At 39.0% G+C, this 19197-nt stretch overlaps 1 protein-coding gene across 1 annotated transcript in view; it reads left to right on the top strand.

The window, feature by feature from the left end:
- Nucleotides 1-19197, top strand: part of dgkq.L (diacylglycerol kinase theta L homeolog) — a 107405-nt gene that overhangs the window by 14262 nt on the left and 73946 nt on the right. The gene's annotated exons all lie outside the window — the stretch shown is intronic.

Here is a 19197-nt window from a genome sequence, read left to right as displayed (position 1 = left end):
CCTGTTTGCTAGAGTAACTTGGATCCTTGCAAGCAGAAAGCTGCTAAAATTACAAATAACAAACTGGAGAACTGCTGAACAAAAAGCTAAATGATTAAAAAAACACCAATTGCAAATTTTCTCAGAATATCACTGTCTACATCATACTTAAAGTAAATGTTAAAGTGAACTACCCCCTTTAAGGGAATGTGATGCAGTACACGACTTATGTCATTAATTTAGATCCAAGTCTGCTACATTCATTGACCCATTTTGGAAACCCCTGGATTAACCATAAAACTCAGGGTGGCAGCAGTTTGCCTCTATTTTAGCAAACATAATTTTGCATAAATTTATATCCAAAATCTGAATTCTGAGCTTTCAGATCTATTTTTAAACAAAAAGATTCAGCTGAATTTAGATGAGCATTCAAAGAAACTCTTTGATTTCTTGTGTGTATATTTAAGTAAAGTCTTGCAAAAAATATATATAAATATATATGTATGCCAGAAGACTGAATTTAGACTTTGGGGGAAATGTAATAAAATTCGCAAAGAGCAAAACTTTGCGAATAAAAATGTGCATGTTGCAAAGTATTATTCTTCATTGGGCTTTTATTGAATTGTTAATCTTAATTGTGCATTTTGAACCTTTAACAACTGCTCTGGAGCTTCATTAAATATGTTGTCGCAAAACGCAATTTGCAAAATTTTATTACATACACTGTGCACAATATAAAACTATAAAAATTTGCATTCGCTATCCTACTGTTGCATGAGGGGCAAAGTGTTTGCAAACATTTATCCACACTGCGAAAGAATTGCGAACGGTGTTTGCGTTAGTGTCTGATATTACATTCCCCCATTTGTCTTTTATTTGGGTAGCCCTGGCCACAAATAAATATTCTTTGAGTACTCATTAATGTGATGCGTACATTGTAAGACAGTTCATTGTTGCTTCCAGCTGCTAGGCTCTGTTTATGTAATAAACTAAAATAGCATCAACAAAGTGTATCAACAAAAAAAAGCTTTTGCCATTAGGTTGCACTGCTGGTTAGCATCTTCTTGACGGTTGGATGCCTGTGGTGTTTAATAGTTCCACCCTTAAGTAGATGCTGTGTTTTTGTTGTATAATATCTAGTATCTATGGTATCATGGTCTTTTACTGCTGATTATTTATGCTGTTTTATAATGGCATGAAAAGTAGGGTATGTGAAGCATAAACTGCTATTGCTTACTAAGGAAATAAAAATATACCCTATATATGATTCTTCATATGTGTTAATTTCTGCCATACATAGGCCTTCTTTACTTTCTTCTGTATAGTTCTTCTTATTAAAGGGGACCTGTCACGCTAGGAAGTAATTCCAAATTTTATTTTATTATGTCAGTCAAGCAAAATAAACTTTACTTACATTATCGATTATTTAAATGTTGTTTCCCTTAGTCTTGGAATTCACAATCACATCTAGCAGGCAGAGCCACCATTTTGTGGATAATGTTATTACAGCAACCTTTGCATCATGCTAAAATCTTGTTTATAGCTGGACTCAGAAGCAAATATAATGGCATACGCATTTTCGTTTCATACAATTTTGGGACCGTGTTTTGATCATTCTGTCATTTTTGGTGCCATGGGGATCGGTTGTTTAGTCAATCGTACAGGTTAGAAGATTTATTTTGGCTAACAATATTATCTCTGCATGTATTGCATGTCTGATGATATCAATAGGTGGCTGTCACTACTATTGTCATAACTTTCCTATGATTGCTGTCTAGGAAGTAGAGAATGGAACGTAAATGTAATTGCTTGGCCTGCCTCTAATGCTGGCCATAGACGCAAAGATCTGATCGTACAAATTGAGGATTCGTACGATTTTCGGACCGTGTGTGGAGAGTCCCGACATTTTTCGTCTGGAGGAGATCGGTCGTTTGGTCGATAGGACAGGTTAAAAGATTTCTGTCGGCTGCCGATAATATCTCTGCATGTATTGCCGATCGTACGATTTTCAGAGGGAGAATGTCACTAGCTGTGGTTGAACATAACTTTCGTACGATTGCTGTCAGGGGCAGAACATCGGCTGATCTGTTCTTTTGTACTTTATTTGATCAGAATGGATAGTGGCTGGTCGGGAGATGGGGAAGTCTGACCGTTCGTTGATTCGTACGATCGTATCTTTGCGTCTGTGGCTGAAACTGCACCGGCCCTGGTGCGGGTGGCCATATTGTGCACTGAGAATAGTGCCAGACATGCCAGGCACGGATTTGCGGCAAGGCCGCATAGGCCCGGGCCTAGGGCGGCAAAAAAATAGGGGCGGCATGCTGCCCAGCCACCGTTCAACTACACCAGCTGCGCCGGCGTTTTTTCGCCGGCGCGCTGGGAAGGCGGCGCTAGGATTTCACTTCTGGGCGCCCCTAGGCCGCGCGGTCCGACCAGGCGGCCGCGCGGCCTAGGGGCGCCCAGAAGTGAAATCCGGCGCTGCAGACAGCCAGAGCTTTTGCTCGTTATGCTCTTGTGTGTGACATTACTCATTATGTGCATGCACACAGCCAAACATGGCTGCCCACACCAGAGCTCCCTCCCAATGCGGATGGCATAACATGCGCATAGGGCAATTCTATTTATTTAAAAAAAAAAAAAAGAACTATTGTTTCCCTCGAAGTGCAGGCTCTATTGACTTACACCTTTGGTGGGTAAATTTTTGAGTGACAGGTACCTTTTATGTACTTATTTTTTGGTACCCTAGATTTATAGGCCAAAGACAATAGAGACTGAAGACTTGCGGGGGAATGTAATTATTAAAGTCGCAAAGAGAAAAACAATTCGCACCATGTAATATAATATGCAATGTAATATTGTTCCTTAAATGGTTATTGCATTGCGAATTTTAATTGCGCATTGCAAATTTTAATTGCGCACTCTTAAGAAGTGCTTGAAGGTGTCGTAATTTTTTGGAGCAAACATAACGACTTTTTCAGTAAGAAATTTTATTACATTTACTGTGTGCATTGTGCAAACTATGAAATTCGCAAACGGTCTCCCACTGTCGGAATTGGTTGCTAAACAGTTTCCAGGTTCGCAAAAAGCTATAGTAAAATTGCGCAAAGTAAAACTTTTTGCATTTCGAATAGTTTTTCTGTTAGTGACTTTTAATACATTCCTCCGTAAGAGTTTTACCTCCTCTACATCCTCCTCCTTTGTGCAAATTACAGTGCAGATAGTAAATCTCTGTTTGAAATGTGTATAGCTTTCAGTTAAATATCTCTTATGACATCATAACTATGTCTTGTGTCTCAAATAATGTAGAGAGATGCCACAGCTGCAGGGCTACATGTTAAACATTATGAAATCCAAATGAAGGCCTAGGTGGCCTTTCCACAAATCCGGGCCTGGACACGCGCCAGTGTGGAGCCAAAATTGTTCCAGGTTTGTGAAGTCCGTTGTCACGCACATGTTTAGAGGCTCTCCTGAAGCCATAGAAACCGCGCTGCACATGCACACTTCGCTCCTCTAACGTCACTGAAAGGTTCTGCACATGCGTAAATCAGATTTTTTGCCTGGAAATCATTGAAAAATTGTCAGAAATCGGGGGAATGCGTAAGAATGATGGGAGACAGGGGACAAATTGAAAAATCTGATAACTCTCGGAAAATAGGGGGGGTTGACAGCACTGCACCAGTGTCTTCTATCATTTAATATTAGTGTGATTTTGTTGCTAATATTCAGCAATTTTACAATTTTAAAATATTATGTTTAACTGAAAAATTATTTTGTCGCTATCAAAGATACAAACTTGAATGCACTCAATTGTTTGCTCATATCAGGTGTCAAAAACTCATTTTCACTTTGAGACCTGAAAGATTTACTGCATCTACCAATCAATGTTCATGATCCTAATTAGCATTAAAATATACAAAATTATTTTTAAGCTATTGGCATGGATTTGTGCGAATATTACCGTATCTTAGTTAGCATCAAGCACAAGGTACAGGTATGGGGCCTGTTATCCAGAATGCTCGGGACCTGGGATTTTCCAGATAATGGATCTTTTCAGAATTTGGATCTTATACCTTAAGTCTACTGGAAAATCATGTAAATATTAAACAAGCCCATTAGTCTGTTTTTGCCTCTAATAAGAAATAATTATATCCTAGTTTGGATCAAGTACAAGGTACTGTTTTATTATTACATGTAAATTGGAAATCATTTTTAAAAAGGTAGATTATTTGGATAAAATGGTGTCTACAGGAGACAGCCTTTTTGTAATTCAGAGCTTTCTGGCTAATGGGTTTCTGGATAACAGATTCCTTACCTGTACCATTTGTACTATTGCAGATCATTAAAACGTAAGATTTTCAACTGACTTTCCTATATTTTGAAGCTTTTTAGATTATGGGATTTCAGAGAAATAGACCAATTTATATATATATATATATATATATATATATATATATATATATATATATATATATATATATATATATATATATATATATATATATTAGAGAGAGAGACTTAAAAAAGTAAGGCAGCGGTGAAGATTAAAGAAATACGATTTAGAATCAAAAGTGGAGAGATTGCTATTTTATATACACAAAATTCTGTGACGTGTCTGTGCCAAAATTCAATATGCCATGAGTTTCCTTGCCTACACTAAGTGGGGTATATTTTTAGGTATTGATGTCCCACTAAGGTTGGAAGATATAAAGGAATATGTAATATACTCCTTGGAATGTAAACTTTATTGTTTGTTTCGGTGTATTAAGCGTCGTTCTGTCTCTATAGATAAACTGTAAGCATTGGATTCCAGAGGTTACAAAATTAGCATAACCTAGAAACATCAATAACAAGTGGTGAGTATCCTTTCCGCCATCAATTTGAAAAGTAGGCACATACAGTATGTCATGCATCACATCTTGTCAAGTTGCTAGCTTTTAGTGAATGTTTCTCTTGGAAGTTTCCAGTCAATTACTCTGCCTTAAAGCAAGCAACTTTTGCTTTTAAACTGTTCCATTCACTATAAGGCTATATTCTGATTCAGCTGGGAAACGGAAATACTAAGGAATGTTTAAAGATGAGAGTCGTGCATCATTTATTTATACAGTATGTGGTTTTGTTGCAGTTTTCACCTATTGTCAAGGGGGAAAATAAAGCAGAATAAACACACGGGGAGATTTAGTCGCCTGCTATAATTCTTCGCTAATGCGGCCAACTAATCTCCCTGACATGCTGTGTGCCACCCCCCTAAGATTTTTGGAGATATTTTGGATATTTTGCAAAAAAGTCCTGCTGCTATTGGTAAAAGGTATCAGAATAATAAATAGCTGTTCCTCAATACTATAGTGCTCTTCATCTGAAGGAAAATGGAGAATTTCTTCTAATTCTTCTTTTGGACAATTGCACATGCAACAAAATTTGATTTCATAAGTAAGCGGAGTGATAAAAAGATTATCATTTGGGGACACAACAATAAGCCCATTGGTTTGAATAGATCTAGGCTGGGTTGCGCTTTTGTTTTTTTCAAACTGAAAACAAAAATTCTGTCTAGGAGGCAAAAAGTGTTTTTTTTCAAAAACTAAAAATAAAGTTATTTTCAATAAATCAGCTCTTTAGTAAAAAAAATGCATTAAAGATGATGAGGGCAGATGCTTTCAAGTATCAGCATGCCAAATGCTTGTTTTGCCTAATTATTTAGCATTTGTAAAACTGCTCAGTATGCATAGAAGGAATCCAGAAAGGTCAGATAATCCAGGAAGGTCAAATAAATTCTGGGTCATGCAATGTATGCTGTTTAGATCCATCCTCTTGTCACAACAAAGACACAAGTCACAACAAGAGACCTGTAGCTTAAGGGTAAAAAGACACATGGAGCTACTAGTAGCAGCTACTAGTTGTGGCTACAAAATGCTGTTGTTGATAATTGGCTTTGCTAAGACACACTATTTCTATTTTGTAGCTGTGACAAGTAGCTGCTACTAGTAGTTCTGTTCTCTGTCATTTTTTACCCTTTTTATCTGCTACTGTGCAGCTGTAAATGTTTTTTCATCAGAACAGTACATTGCATCATATATTTGTGGTGAGCATGATCTTGCCATTTTTTTCTTCCTTTCTTCCTTCCATAGTGAGGATTTTCTATGAAGAGTGTTTGATGTAAAAAAAAAAAAACGATTGTATGTATAAAACACAGACATACTGCTACATTTCGAGCAGATGTACATGTTACTGCATCTAGATACAATCATTTATGTCAAAACAGCAATTTTTTAAAACCATTCTATATTCTTACTTTGCAAAACCTGCTAAATGACATTGTTTCCTTCCCTTTTTTTCATGCATCTTGTAATGCAAATAGTGCACTCGCAATTGCTTAGCTCAGAGAGGCTCTTTCTCATGTCACGTATCTAGATCTGCTTAATGGCTAGCTTAGGTACTGGGGGCAGCTACTGGAAGTGAGCACACATACATTTTGTGACTCTCTGAGGATTGTCAGCAATAACAATGATTGGCATCAAATCATGGTCTGTTTTATGTCCAGCCTAGATCTGTGCAGGGCAGTTTCATGTGACACTTGCCTATGAAAATCTGGTCATGGTCTATACAGCTGAACTCTTCTGTAGACCTTCATGCAGAGCATGAATGTCACCCCAGACACTCGGCATCTTTTGCCATGAAATTATACAGTAGATCAGCTATTTTAAGTTTTTCAGGGGACCAGAAGAATGTGGCACTGAGGAGATTGTGAAAAACCATTTTATGATTAGCTGATATTTAAAAAAAAAAATCGTGCCCTTGGCCATAATTATTTATGTCAAATATGCAAGATTGTATAAATATTTTATATTTTCAGTAATTATGGTACATAAAATTGTTTCACTAGTAATACCCTTTATTAAATCAAGGATTGTGTTCGGTCCTGTTAAAGTAATGCCTATATTATAGTTTCAAGATTGGCTGTTTTGAAGTAGTTTCACCATAATAGTAATAGTAATACCCTTTCTTAAATTCAAAATATTCTACAAAAATGCTTCATCAGTTCTTGCCTTTTGTGAATTTTGTGAGTCAAATAGGCTATGACTAAGTGTTTGTAACACAAAAAGTGTAAGGCTTTGGACATAATTTTTCTACTTGCTTTTATTCGCCTGGTGGAAGAATTCCTTTATTTTCAGTGCCTGCTCTACAAATTTCCCGGTTTTATCCGCTCCCCTTGTTGAAGACTCAGGGCAGTGCACCTGGGCCTCTTCCTTTATGGTCTTTTTTGAGATCTTTTACTTATTTATCCTAAGCAAAAAATATTACCTGTTATAATAATATACATGTAAAGCCGACATTTTCCTACCATGTATATTTTCCTACCATGGGCATATCTTCTCCAACCAAGCCACATCATTTGTACTTCATTTGCCAGCCCCATCACATTTTTCTAAAACAAATATCAGCTTTCACCTGGAGACCATTTTCTCTCTGACACAGCATCAGTAACATTGACATCTGCAAACAGGACACGTATACTGTAAAGTTTGTGCCATGCAGAATGCAGCTTTACACAGACACAACATACTTAGATTAAAAGTTCTGCTGGGGTTGAGCACTGTAATGGTTAAGCTGAGGTCACGAGAGGTGGTTAGGAGAAAAAAATAGTATCAGACAGCTAGAGTTTCTATGGGAACCAGCAATGCTATCTCTTCATTGGTTGTTAGACTGGAGGGCGGGTTTAGTAATCTGAGCTGAGAAGAACTGAGTATGCTCATTAGCCAACGGCCAAATTAAATTCCTGAGGGAGGGGGCAGAGTGAGTTAGAGGGTGCAAAAACTAGGGGTAGGCAGAGTAGGCACGTGCCGAGGTGCAAAGCTTGGGGGCAGTTGCAGTTATCTAAAGATTTCAAAGAGGCTGTTCACTGATAACATTTTTGTGTGTATGACCTTTAGTGGAATGTCATTTGTAAGGAATTACTACATCATTTTAGTGACAATCTTTTTTTAATGCACTTAACATTATCACTATGAGTTATGATACTGTATATGCAGGGATAAATTGGATAAGAAAATGAATCTCAGGCCTTAAGTTCTTCTCAGACCCTTAGTTACTCTGCAACATATAAATGCAGGGCAGAATATTAATAGCCTTACAAATTATTACAGATTCAACTCCTGACTTCCAAGATTACTTTTATAGAATTCCAGCATAAAAAATAGATTTTCATTAAGTTGAAGGTTGTAAAGTAAACCGTTAAGTGCAGGTTGCATGCATATTTAAAAAGAATGGAACACTTACAAGCTGTGGTTACTAGCCATATATCCAATCCAGGCTCTGTTTTGTGTCTTACCTTAGAACAGCTTGTATCGGACTATGCAAAGATCATTTTATCTCAAGGAAGGAATATGAGTTTTTGAATCGCAAATAGACATTACAATGCTAATTTTGCTTCAAAGCAGTGGCGGAACTACCAGGGGAGCAGAGGGTGCGAGTGGGCCAGGGCCCGCACCCCCTCAGGGCCCCCCAGCAGTTCGCGAACCGCTTATTCCCGGCCAGTTCCGGGTTTACGGAGGGGGGCGGGGGGCCCGGCTGCGCGTCTTGCGCCAGGGCCCGCCCCCCTCTAGTTGAGTTTCTGCTTCAAAGCATCCAGTGCTTATAACTGCAACTTTAATGCTGTCAGAGAGAGCTAATATTGCATGCATTTATTACATTCTCTTAGTTCTACAGTTTTTTTTAACAGATAATGCAGTTGCTGTTTTGATTACTGCCCTCTGCAGTATTTGCAAAGTAGTTTTAAATTGATACAGAATATCCATTTACTCTGTAAGAAAGAGTCCAAAAAAACAATGGCACTGCGGAGCAAAACTGTATGAAGTGTAATGACCTTGGGATTACTTTATGGTTCATTAGCTGGACCCCTGGGAAATGTTTAGGAGCCTTATTGTCTGCTTCAGTAGCATGATCCTTTAAAATCCTTTCTTTAGTTTCAGAATTGGAGCACTGACATTTTTTACTAGGCATGCTTCTTAAAAGAGAATAATTTTACAATCTGATGTTAGCATCTTAATGTTACCTTTTTGACAACATTTGATATTTTCAACAGAATTGAGCCTGTAGAGCAGTAGGAGCAGCGGCAAGGATTGCTTGCAATTCTAAATGCATTTTTTTGCAGTTTGCCCAGTGTTTCATATTCATCTCCAGTGCATGATTGTATAGAGCTCCCTCTAATGCAGGGCTGTCCAACTGGCAGCCTGCGGGCTGCATGCGGCCCGTGACTCCCCCCCCCTTCTGTGGCCCCCCACATGCTGTGTCTGCTTACCATATGTAAAATTTAAAAGGTATCACTACAGAGATTAACTAGCCCCTGCATTGTCTAAACCTCAAATTCAGACTCTAATCCCCAGTATTGTTCACACCTGTGATCTCCATGTATTGTCCACACTTGTGATACCTTTATTGTTTATATCCTAAAGGCCTGTACTGTTCACACCTGAGACCCAGACTGATACTGCCCACATTGTTCACCTGTTCACACTTTATTCAAAATGCTAATGGGCAACCAGCACTGTGTCACTGTATGTCTCCTGCTCTGTTCTGCCTTCCCTCCCTGTGTGTGTGCCATTCTCTGCTTGCCCAGTGCTGCTTGTGTGTGCCATTCTCTGCTTGCTCAGTGCTGCTTGTGTGTGTCATTCTCTGCTTGCCCAGTGCTGCTTGTGTGTGCCATTCTCTGCTTGCCCAGTGCTGCTTGTGTGTGCCATTCTCTGCTTGCCCAGTGCTGCTTGTGTGTGCCATTCTCTGCTTGCTCAGTGTTGCTTGTGTGTGTGTGTGTCATTCTCTGCTTGCCCAGTGTTGCTTGTGTGTGCCATTCTCTGCTTGCCCAGTGCTGCTTGTGTGTGCCATTCTCTGCTTGCCCAGTGCTTCTTGTGTGTGTGTCATTCTCTGCTTGCCCAGTGCTGCTTGTGTGTGCCATTCTCTGCTTGCCCAGTGCTGCTTGTATGTGTCATTCTCTGCTTGCCCCGTGCTGCTTGTGTGTGCCATTCTCTGCTTGCCCAGTGCTGCTTGCATGTGCTATTATCTGCTTGCCCAGTGCTACTTGTGCGTGCCATTCTTTGTTTGCCCATTGTTGCTTGTGCGTGCCATTCTCTGCTTGCCCAGTGCTGCTTGTGTGTCATTCTCTGCTTGCCCCGTGCTGCTTGTGTGTGCCATTCTCTGCTTGCCCCGTGCTGCTTGTATGTGCCATTCTCTGCTTGCCCAGTGCTGCTTTTGTGTGCCATTCTTTGTTTGCCCATTGCTGCTTGTGCGTGCCATTCTCTGCTTGCCCAGTGCTGCTTGTGTGTGCCATTCTCTGCTTGCCCAGTGCTGCTTGTGTGTGCCATTCTTTGCTTTGCTACCACCGTTACTGTGGATATGATCTTAAAAGGTCTTGTGGCAATATGGGTGTGGTTTACAGTGGGTGTGGTTTAAAAGGGGGAGTGGCCAACACTGACTTCCATTATCGGCCCTCCACCACATAGTCCAGTAAAATTTTGGCCCTCGGTACCACAGAAGCTGGACAGCTCTGCTCTAATGTATTGCAGTGTGGGTGCCCATTATGTTATGCATGCAATCCATGTATGGAGGTGCCACGTCGGTCAGAGATTATACTGAGTTATTTGTATGAGCAAGCAATGTTTTGTTTCACTATTTGTTGAGCCCGGACTTCCTAACCTGTTTACTGAAAAAGGCAAGATTTTGAACATTGCAGGGCTGGAACTAGAAGTAGGCAGAAGAGGCACATGCCTAGGGGTAGCGGCAGGGGGGCGCCAGGCACATACCTCTTCTACTGACCAACCCTATTCTGAACCCTTGTCTCTTTACTGATTGGCTGTTTTAATCTACGTCCTGGGTTGCAAGTGTGCTCTCTGACTCATATGTGCATACGCAGTGAGCAGGTCAGGTGCAAGTTCGTATGGTGTGTGTGCACGAGGCGCGGCAGAGAGCTAGTCGGTTGGGTTGCCCAGGGTGCCTGGATGGCTTGGCCCGTCCCTGGTACATTGCATACATGCATATATTTTCTGCGTTCTGTTATTAAAGTGATTGTGCCTTGGAAAATAATGTGTTTTTTAATATAATGTGTTTTTGAATATTGTGCTGCTACAGAAGAATTCTGCACTGAAATCTATTTTTCAAAAGAGCAAACTGGTATTTTCATATTTAATTTTGAAATCTGATGTGTTCGATTCCCAGGTAATATCTTATGCAGGTTGAGGACTTCACTGCATACAGCAGCATTCAGTGACAAAACTAACAAGGAGCTGTGTTAATATACAAATCCTTTTTACATTGTATGCCATTCTGGCTATAGCTAAAATGCACATTGAGAACATACAGTTTGTCTATTAATCCGTGAGTAATCCTGAGGAAATATTACCTTCACAGAGTGCCGTCAGGTGACACTTGTAGATAAAATGTCACCAAAAAGGGAAGTATTTTAGGTTCTTTCTGCTGTATTAACCTGAACTAGGTTTATTTGGCACTGGCATATTAATCAGTGCTTTACAGAGATTATTACCCATCTTCGTCACATTCAGACACATTTAGGGTCCATTTCATCAAAACTAACTTTAAAGCTCAAGTCAACCCCAAAATAGAATTTTGCCTATTAAAAAAAACAAAAAAAAAAACAACTCTAAGCAACTTTCCATAATATATTTATTAAAAATTTTCAGTGCTCTTCAAATTATTTATAAAAACAATTGTTATTGAATACAGTATTTGCTGAACTCCTAGTTGTTACATTTTAAACAATGTTGTTTAAAAGTCTTGGTTCCCCAGCAAAGTCAGGTCTGTTAATCCGTTGCATAGTCTTACATTGTATAATCAGTCTGAGCCAACAGGGCCGAGACTAAAAAGGGTGAGACAAACATTGCTTTCAGTAGCAATACATATACAGTATAAGTGTGTATATTGCAAAGTTTCTTAGAAAAGTGCATATATGCAAACACCTGATTTAGTTCCCAAGATTTAGTTTTAAATTTAGGTTTTGGCCAGCCCAATTTAAACCACTTAATATGTGATATGTGTTGCCTTAATAAGTAAAATAAGAGCTACTGTTACAGAGGTATTGGTAGAAAGCATACCTCTTTACACACCAGATTCAAAATCACTGAATTTTTAGCCTATCCTAATTAATAACAGCCCACCCCTTTTGGGTCCCTGATCTTGTTCAAGGTTGCCACCTTTCCTAGCCTTTTACCAGCCAGATTTGACTAGAGGTTGGGCTGTCAAATCTTTGTAGACCCTAAAGTGATTTTGTTATGGGACCAAAGAGTGACTTATACCACTGTATATGTGTTCCCAGCTTTAACAATATACTACTATACAGAGAAAGTATGCACTTCAAAAATATAAACATTTTTGTTTTCAGGAAATTCATGAAGTAGGAGTATAAAGCTTTAAATCTGCCAGATCTGCCAGAAATGACGTTTAGCTTGGAGGCAACGCTTCTAAACCATTGTTATTGAATTGTGTGCTACTACTTTATTAGCTGAACTAATACGACTTTCCTGCCAACGTCTTTCTACTTCCTTGATCACAGAATCTGCTCATAACTAATTGGAATTTGTTCTAATTTTGGAACAGCAAAAAAAAACAAATGTCATGGCCACTTTGTCATTATGCTTTTGTAGAAAAATGCTGCAGCATAAAGAGAAAGTACATCAGTTTTATAATTTACAGCCACATTTATAGTAACACTAGAAGGGCAAAATGGGTTTAAATTGTCTTCTTTAAATACACATTAGTGTTTTCATCCAGAACATGTTTCATGAGTGTTTTCGTATGTGGCATTCACTACTCCGTTCCAAAGAACCATAATTATAGTGACACCAGTTGTTGGAAGAACAACAACTACTCAAAGAATTCTTCTGTCATTGGTATATCATTGATATGGATGAGACCCCACCTTCGACCAGAACCCAGACCAATAGTGAGTTATAGGTGAGACAGAATCTGTAGATATATGCAAGTTAAGATTGACTTTCATGGAGTAGCTAAGGAGGACAGGACATGACTTATGTTCCCACTTAAGTGCAATATATCTTAACCTGCTCCTGTTTGCTTTATTATGTGGGCATATTTTTTCATTACAGCCAAGAAGAGGATCAGGAACCAAATACTGTCCATTAGTAAGGCACAGAGAAGGTAATGCAGAGCAACTCTTACTAATGGCAAGACCTTATTTGCTGAAAGGACATTCCTTATTGACATATTTTTAAATGCATGCCCATTCTAGCTGCATCTCACAAGATGGATTTAACAGGGACCTTGTAATAGTATTATTGTGAATGGTGTTGACTTCATCCTTTGGTTAAAGTCTCACTATTATAAGTGACCTGTTCTGGTTGCATATTTCTGTGCTGATGCTCCTTTGGAACTTAAGTGCTCTACAAAATAATGCATAATGAAATAGGAATGTGGTAGAACAAACAGTAACACAACGCTAATGTAGGTGTGGTTTTATCGGCTGGAGTAATGCTTTTACCTCCATTTGCTTTTTAACTTGTTTGGCTTTTTAATTGCTGGATGTATTTTCTGAAATTTCAGAGGTGTTGTTATATAGAGGTACCCAGCCAGTTCTGTATTATAAAATACAGAAAATCAAAACGGAAAACAGGTAATCATTACAGAATAATTGTCATTATATAATATGACCTACACATATTAACTAACATATGGTCTTCATCAGGGGAACTAAAAAATAAATAAAAAACTGTGCCCCTGATGAAGAACATATGCTGGTCAAAATGAGTAGGGGAGTGGGGTGTATTATTTGATGGCATTTTTTCTGTAATTCTTTCTGTTTTGATTTTTTGATATAATTCCCCTGGAGACTCTTAATGGGCATCCTCCCCAGGAAAAACTGATACTTAGGTGTGCGCCTTCCACTCTTGTGTATCTATAATATATACAGGTCTGTGGTGAAAGATTCACTGATGCCACTTAAAGGGCTGGTTTTACCAACTGTGGGCCTAATCTGGACCATTTTTGTTGGGACCCTTAATGAGTTACTGTTAGTTGAAAAAGGAGCCCAGATGATATATAAAAAATAGAAAATGTTTATTAGGACATATTCAAGCCTGACGCATTTCGTGCCAAAGATGGGCACTTACTCAAAGGCTAATGGTTTCCCCACCACAGAATCCTTTTAAAGGGGGGAATAAATGATAATTTACAATTTGCATACATGACATCATACAATTGTGATAGCCAATCAGTGTATAATTTAGTACAAGCATGTGAAACAAACAGTCAATAAATTGACCAATCCAAAGAAAATGAAGAGGGGGAAAGGAAAAGGCGTGTTCACAATTTTTATATCAGGGGAAGAATATCCTTTAAAAGTCAAGAATAAACATTAAATATGCAAAAAATCACATAAAAACTTTATCAACAGCTAATATGGCGTCTGTGTGTATAGTAGAGTGTAACTCCCTAACACATCAAGATTAAACTAGGTGCTTTAAAACAAAATATGTTCTATTTTAAAGTGGAAATACTGTGGCAAAATAAAATAAATAAGGATGACAATCAAGAAATACTAAAGTGTAAGAAAGTGAAAAGAATTACTTGAGTGTCGGTAAGGAAATAATGAAACCATTATATGCAATATTAGGACCAAAGGGTAAGTGGAACAAAACAATTTCTCCATTGTATCTCATAAAAAGGGGAATAAAAACTTATGAAAAGGTACTAATTTATTCACCATAAAGAGAGGTTCAATAACAAGGCATTAATCAAGCTTATTCCAATATGCTACTTAATATTCAATTATAGATTTAAATACGTTGGCCCTTGGACTGGGGGTGTGTCTGGGATTAGGCTACTGTGAATGACTTTGACTTTATGGAATAGAATTTTTGGTTTCTACACTGATTTTTGGTCTATGCTTTATTAGTAGAGGTACACACCACAGCCATATAGTTTAGTCCCTTAATGAGTGTTGTCTGCTGACATAACAGTCCCCTACACCAAATATCTGACAGTATAGATAGTGTTTGTAGCATGGTTTTTGGTGAACAAGATACTGTTCATTCTCCTAACACTGTTTAAAGGGCAAAACAATCCCAAAATAAAAATTTCCCTAATACAAGAAAACATAGTTCTAATGTTCCAATATACATTTATTTAAAAATGTCATTGCCTTTAAAAGTTATTGGTCAAAACAATTGCTATTGAAAGCAACATTTCCCTAGTTCCTGGTTGTTACTTTTTAGACAATGTTGCAAAAGTCTTTGTTCCCAGCATGTTTGTCTTACATTGTATCAACAGTCTGAGCCACCAGGGCAGAGAATAGAAAGGGACAACCATTGCTTTCAATAACAATATATACAAATAACTTAAAAGCCATACAAATTGTAATGAATGTATATTGCAGTGCTGCTTAGAATTATGTTTTCTTGTATTAGCAAAACATGATTTGTGGGTTGACATTGCTTTTAAGACCGGCTTGAGGTGAGGGTTTACCACATTAATATGGAAGGAATATTTTAGCTCATTGTTGCTCAGGAGTAACTCATGGACTATAAACAGCAGAGCAGCAATCTTGCAGTATTATTCACAGATAATAATAATACCTGACACAAGATGGATCTGAATTCTTATTTTTATTTAGTCCAGTATGTAATGACAAACCTTTTTTGTTTTCTTTATTTTATCCTGATAGTGTCTGAAACTTTAGCATTTTGCCTTTCAATCCTTCAGTGAGTTATTCCTCTAATTATTCTTAGATTTACTACCAGCCAGCAGTTTTGGAGCCTTATGTTCATTTTGTTCCTGTAAATAGTCTCTAAGGGCCCTATTGATGCTGGAATGTGGTAGCATCCTTCTCCTAACTAATGTCAAGGGGCCGCAGTAGCCCTGGTTATATTTTTTATTTATTACCCTTTATTTATAATATTAAAAGGGTTTATTTGTCAGTAAATGCTTTAGTTGCTTGTTATATTAATTATTGTGAACTGTACAAAGCAGTTACAAAAACAAAAATTAAGCTTTAGAGCACCAAGCATATTATTTGTTGCTGTTTTCAGCTGGTGGAAAAATAGCCTGAGCCACCTATCACTGGCTTTTCTAAATAAAAATGCAAATTCAAGCATTCAAGCATTTTATGGCCGAAATGATGGGTGCACTGGTATGTTTGGGCATGTTTGCTTTGGCTAATAAAGGCTAGGAGACCCCCATATACCGGTACGATGTTCGCCTGTGTTCCAATGTGGTGGATCTGTTATGAGCAGGGGAACGCAGGAAGAAACAAAGCCCAGAATATTCAGTTAGCTTGTACTCACTGGGGCACAAGCAAGTGACACAGGGGAATGCAGGTAAAACATCCATGTGCCCTAAGAAATGTTTGAGTGAGACAAAATATCATATATTTACATAATTTAGTGTGCTTTGCCCTGATATCACAGTGCTGATCTATGATGTCAAGGGGCAGGGTTATAATGCAGCAATATGTGGGATATGATGTATTCATCCAGTGGTTACATAGTAGGATTTTTTTCCCTTTTACATTCACAGCTTTGGGATGCTGCCTCTTGTCTGCTTAAAATAACCTTTACTAACTGCATTTTTGCATAAGATGATGACGGGTCTGATTAGTCAAAATAGTTTTCCCTTGAACTTTTATCCTTTTGAAATGTATGAATGATTAAGACCCGATTGTGAAATACTTTTCCTGATTGAGAGGCCTGATAAAATGGGTAAGGCGTGTTTGATTACTCACTTTGTGTAATGCAGTGATTGCTGCTCGTCATCACAAAGGCAGTTTAGTAAGAATTGTAAATGGATTTCCCATTCTCTTACTGCGTAGATCAGATGAAGCCATGTTTCCAAGACATGAGGTAGTATAATTAAAGTTGAACTAGACTAGTTTTCTGGACCTCTGGGCTTGCTCACAAGTTTGGCAGGTTATTGCTTTAAAATGCTGTAGCTAGTCCATTGTCCAAAGAGACCTGAAATCAGCAACTGGGTATGGTGTAATAGCTGCAGAGAGCAAAATCTGTATCCAAAAAAAGTAGTATGTGCCTAGCTACCACATCCACTTTAAAAGTCTGCATTCACTGCCACACTACCTATCCCACATTCCTTTGATAACCGTGTTGTTAACCATAGGGCATTTTAACTGTTATAACTGTTCCTTAAAAACACAAAGCAAAGGGCAGAAAAAAACTCAAAATCTGCACTGGATCATTAGTGTGAGAGGAAAGCGTATATCCAAACAGCAACCTGTTGGCTACAGCATTATCATTTAGTCCCACAGTTAGAGGTCTACCACATGAGTTATTTGCTTTTTAGATTTCCCCCTTCTGAAATCTTAAAAAAAACAAAATGACTAAGTGCTGACACATTTTGCCCATACGCTACCCAGGCTTTATCAAGCCTCTGTAAACCCAGGTTAGGATACAGACAAAACGCTCTTACTACTTTTTCTTTTATTCTATAGCCAATGTTTACCCCTGTGAGGCCAGGCCCAGACTGACAATTTGTTGATTTTGGCAAATTCCAGAGGGGCTGCTTTAAGATGCCAAAGACAGTCACTGTTTGTGGGCCTTTCAGGGGCTGCTTGGGCCCCTGCATACTTTCAGTGCCAGGGCCTTTTTTTAATGTCAGTCAGGACCTGGTCCAGACCATTGCCATTAGAATGAATAAGGGTCAATTCTGGTTGTTTTGTCACCGACTAGGTGAACAAAGCCTGATCAAGTTGATCAAAGCTTCTCTTGTTCTCTACCATTTCAGATTTGGTGTTACTGGTCCTCTAGGAGCAGTGCCACATTAGGCATATTTTATTGCTATTGTTTGTATCAAAAAAATGCATATTACTTACAGCAAAGTTGCTCTCTATTAAGTTGGAAGGGCTGGTGCTCATCTTCAGCCGATCATGTGACTACCTGTGTTTCATGTTTAGATGGCAATGGAAAGTGGCCTCTGTCTCTGATTTCTTCTCGGCTGTGTTTGCAGAAATTGTGTTTCATATAAACTTTTTTAAACTCTGGGAGCAGAGAAGTGGATGGGTCAGAATAAATAAAAAAATATATTTTTATACAAAGTTCTTTAGGTGCACCACAATTTGCAAGTCCATACTTTATATTTTAGGTGTACTAGTGTGCTAGTAATATTGTTTAATAGTTTTATTTGCTATGTGTGTAGCCAATGCTAAGTAATGAATATAAATTGACTGATTACATTTGGGGTTAAAACACTGTTACCTGTTTACTTCATTGCAGCTCCTCATGGGTGAGATAAGATCTAAGTTACACAACAGCAGGGAGCATTCCTAACCTTCATTTCCAAGGCACTTAGTACAATTTGTTGTGAGCTTTAGGGCTATTCCACACGGGGAGATAGCCTTGCGTTTGCGGTCGCGGCGACAAAGCGCCGCGCCAGTCGCCGCGACCGGCGCAGGCGACAGTTTTGTATGGGCGCCTATGTAAAAACGCCTGTGCTAACCACACGAGACGATGCGCTTTTCAACAGTCGCCTGAAAATGCCTCGCCAGGCTTTTTCAGGCGACTGTTGAAAAGCGCATCGCCTCGTGTGGTTAGCACAGGCGTTTTTACATAGGCGCCCATACAAAACTGTCGCCTGCGCCGGTCGCGGCGACTGGCGCGGCGCTTTGTCGCCGCGACCGCAAACGCAGGGCTATCTCCCCGTGTGGACTAGCCCTTAGCCTGACACAGCTTTGCCCTCACACAAGGAAAGATGCACTGCAGTTCCTTGTCATGTCTGCCAAGCGGGTGTCTGCTGCCTTTAAGGGTGAAGATTCGGGGAGATTTAGTTGCCCGGCGACAAATTGCCTCTTCTTCGTGCCACGAATGCCACGCGGGATGGCACTCAAAGCGCATGGTTTTCCAAAGTCCTCCCGAAGTTTCTTCGTAGGCAGTTCAAGGAGATTAGTCACCCAAAGAAGAGGCGATTTGTCGCCGGGCGACTAATCTCCCTGAATCTTCGCGTATGTCGCTGCCCTAAAATGACGATTGTCATCCTGCAATTTAAAGTGTTGAGTGCGACTGGCTCTATTGTACAACACTGAAAATAAAAATAAAAAAATAAAAAAGTCAGTGGAGGTCTTATGGCTGTATCTTGCTAGTATTATTTATTACCTCCCAACATTATGGAAACAGAAAGTGGGACAAAAAGAATTGCTGCGCGGAGCCTAGCAAATTTTTTGACCATGCCCATTTTGTGTACACACCCCCTAATTACCATATT

The sequence above is a fragment of the Xenopus laevis genome, chromosome 1L (assembly GCF_017654675.1).
Source record: "Xenopus laevis strain J_2021 chromosome 1L, Xenopus_laevis_v10.1, whole genome shotgun sequence".
Lineage (NCBI taxonomy): Eukaryota > Metazoa > Chordata > Amphibia > Anura > Pipidae > Xenopus > Xenopus laevis.
Note: the sequence above shows the minus strand (reverse complement) of the source record. Positions and strands in the feature narration are given on the sequence as shown.